Here is a 4036-nt window from a genome sequence, read left to right on the forward strand (position 1 = left end):
GCGTTAGATGGTGATGATGACAGTGATATTGGGCTACTATATCAGCCATCTTATGGTGAGATTGGACCTCTAGATGTAGGTTCATGTGATGTTAGTAGGCTTGGACAGCAAGCTGAAATTTAGACGCAGCATGTACATCCATCTGGTGATGATGAGGCTATGCTGCAGGATGTTAGGCTTCAGTGGGAGTATGCCATGGATACTATTCAGACAGGGATAGCTTCTGCAGTGGGAGTAGTAAACCGACATATGGCTGACCATGATAGGAAGCTGTGAGAGAGAATGCAAGTCACAAAGGCTGCTGATTCTGTAAACAGTCATAACAATCCAGCTCCAAGATAGCATATGACACAACCATATAGGTATTAATCTCACAGGTCTCAATCTTATATTTTTAAATCAAACAATGTAGCACTTATTATATTCATCCAAAACCAAATTTGCAGGATTAGCCTTAGAGAGCAGCACGTGCAAGTTGTACAAAAGATCCCAATAGCCTCCTTGGCACAAGAGGGCGTTCTCTTTCATCTAAAATAGAGCCTTCTTGAGAATGTTTCTTCCAACGATACAATTCTTCACCCAAGGAAAAAACTGGTTGCAAGGGCTCATTGAAAATCTAGGGAGCGTAACACAGTCCTCTGTGTAGCTTGATGATGATGAAGATAAGGAGCAGATCTGGAGCAGGAGGGGACATATCTGGAGCAGAGGAGCAAAAGAGACAGATCTGGAGGAGGATGGGACAGATCTGGAGCAGAAGGGACAGAGCTGAAGCAGAGGAGCAGATCTGGAGCAGAGGAGGAGAAGTTGGGGCAGATCTGGAGGAGAAGATGGAGCAGCTAGGAGGCAGGAAGGAGAGGCAGAGAGAAGGCAGCAGCCAGGAGGCAGAGAGGAGCAGAACTGAAGAGGAGAGGTAGAAGTGGAGCAGGCGGGGCTGCAGCAAAGCATGGAGGAGAAGAGGAGCAGCTGCAAGTCCTGTCCTGTCTGAAGGAGTGTGAGGGCTTGTGCTTTTATAGGCCAGACCTAGCTGGTCGGCCAGCTGGTCAGTGGGCCTGCCAGCTGGTCGGCCAGACCAGCTGGTCTTTCTGGCCACTTGTTGGCTGAGGTGGCTGGCCTGTGAGCTGTTAGATTGCCCCAGAAATTGGGGATTGTTAGTTGCTTAATAAATGCCTTCAGAAAACGTGCGTCACGAAGCATAGAGCAGAATGCTTGTCAGGTTAAGCATAGAGCAGAATGCAAGAGAAGAAGATAAGGTTAACTAAGGTCCCTCATTAACAACTAACACTAACTTAAACACTAACACATCTACACAAAACTTGACCAAGTCTGCAGTCTCTACAATTTACCAGGATTGTATACATGGCATTCAAGAAGAGTGCATGCAGCATTCTAAGACAACAGCCATCTTTTCAGATTGCAGGAGCCCTCATGTCAGGATCTAAATTGCATAATGCCTTCTTGTGGTTCCAGAACAAAATTTATTTGGTTCCAGACTCACTGTATAGGTAGCTGGTGTTGAGGAAAATGCATTCTTGTCCTATGGCAGGTCATACAAGTGTCACAAAGACATGAGAGGATAAGGCAGAGTTTCTTCTGGGAAAGTTTGTGAAGAGATGTAGTAAAATATGTTGCTGAATTTTTGCCATGTCAGCAAAATAAAGTGGACGGCAAACTACCAGCTGGTTTGTTGCCACCATTACTCATTCGAGAGGGCACATGGACATATACATAGCTATGGATTTCATCATGGGGCTTCCTTCTATAGATAGAGGATGGGAAACCATCTATACATTTCATATACATTTTTTATAGAACAAGCAAAAGAACAAAGGAAAGAAGGGAGTTCGTAAGAAACTATAGACAAAATATGAGTAAATGAAAGAACGATAACTTAGTATGCAAAGCTACGCTTATGTCCTCATCAGTACCCACGCATAAGCTGCCCATTTCATACCTACCAAGACCCAGCTGCAAAATTTATGGGTCATTTCTGGCAGGAATTATTTACAGCAGCAGGTACTTAACTCACCCCTAGCACAGCATGCCATCCTGTGACTGATCGTTAGTATAGAAGGTGAACGAATGGTGGAGGAATATCTGCGGCATGCTTTCCATGGTACCCAGGTCGTTGGATAAGTGCCTTGCACTTGCAGATGTTGCCACATCACCAAGCATCCTTCTACTGGAATCAGCATGTTCCCCATCATGGGGTGTATCTAACGATGTATTCAGATTTTGGTCTCATGTCGTTTCGGCCTTTCAACATTAAAAAAAATCTCTCTCTCTCTCTCTCTCTCTCTCTCTCTCTCTCTCTCTCTCTCTCTCTCCCCGCTATCCTGCACTGCCCTCTTTTCTACAGAAAAGAGAAGCAAGAAGGGGGTTTGTAAAGAGTAAAAGAGAAAACTAGAAATTTTAATAACTTAGAAAGCACAGCTATGCTTATATTCTCATCAGTACCCAAGCATAAGTTGCGATCTCCATAGCTGATTCACCTTGAACCAAAACCAAAACAAGACTTTCTACTTTTATTTTACCCTTCATTAATTTTGGACCATAAAATCTCCTACTTGATACCGACTGTCATTCTCTCACCACCTCTCAATCTACAGCACAGGAATCATTGGGGCGAGAAGTTTTCAGCCCTGCACCCATGCCAATGGTTGTCACCAAGTCCTCAAATGAAGCTCCAACTTCCACAGAAACCGTTGTGCATAAAGGCAAACCCATCCCACTTAAGTCACATATGAGAGTGTGTGCACTTTGTCTGCAGCTCCAGACCTGTACTATCTTTCTTGAACTGGAACTGCAGGATGGAGTGTACCGAAGCAGACAACATAGTATCAAGTTAAATTCTAATGCCATAGTTCATAAAATGGCTAGAATGCCAGAATTGTCATTTACTAATTACAGACTTCTTTTATGGCATGATGAAACAGTGTCTGATTAATATGTGAACGCTGTATGTCAATTGGCCAATTACTGTATTAGTACAAGAGGACCCACATGAGCCCGCCGAAGGGTATGTGCATTGATCAGAAGACCCACTGCACGGTTTAATAAGAATCCCTAAGGTTACTGAGGTAAACCCATTCCATGTGTAATGAATTTCACAATTAAGGACTTTTCTTATTTCTGCATTCTGTACATGCTTCAAATACAAATGAAAGCTACCTAGAGTTGCATTAGCAAGGTTTATCTACTCTTCATCAAGTCCCTAAAACACCTCTGTCCGAGAAAAGTCCTAACCTATGATCCAGCATGAACATGCTGAGTTTGGGCAACGTCACACTATTCTTAAGTCCAAACTTCAGACAAGTTTCTTTCTTCCTTGCATGCACTGCAGTTTGTTTCTTCAGGCACTTAAAATAAAAGATTCTGAAGCAGCTCTGCTATTCTATCCCCAGGCAAGGTGCAATACTGATGCCTTGCCTTACATCAAAATTAGAGTAAATCTGGCCTTTAACAAAGTCACAATAAATATCACTCTTAAGCTACTTAAGCTAACCAACTCCTGAATTTGATGAGACAACAAGTACATTATGGAAGGAACAGAATACCGGATAGCTGACGGCATTCATCATGAACGTCAATTGAAGGGAAAGGTCCTTCGACGTAATGATACCACTTTGGGCATCTATGTTATGGCTTACCAAGCCACTTACAGATAGAGAGTTTCATAATTAAGGGATTAGCTATCTCTAATTTCTTCTTATGCTTTGTGCTTTATTACAAACAATTCTTCAACGCCATGGTAAAGTTAGCCTAATCCATGGCAACACCATTTAGTGGCAATGCATAACTCCGTGGCAATGCATGTAGGCTGGACGCTCCAGGACAAAGGAAAAGGGAACTCAATGACTGGCTCTTACTAGGTTTAAAGATTCCAAGCTTGGGTGGCACCACGTTTTTTACCACACAAAAGAGAAGAGCCAAGCTTCTTTAACAAACGCTTGATCGGCAAAAGAAAGATGTCAAGTTCGTGAAATCTGGTGTTACATGCTCAAAGCACAGGAAAATATTTGATCTTTTAACTTCAGAG

Source organism: Dipteris shenzhenensis, chromosome 29 (assembly GCF_047967505.1).
Source record: "Dipteris shenzhenensis isolate YYH24624 ecotype China chromosome 29, Dip_SZ_1.0, whole genome shotgun sequence".
In the NCBI taxonomy this organism is placed as follows: Eukaryota; Viridiplantae; Streptophyta; class Polypodiopsida; order Gleicheniales; family Dipteridaceae; genus Dipteris; species Dipteris shenzhenensis.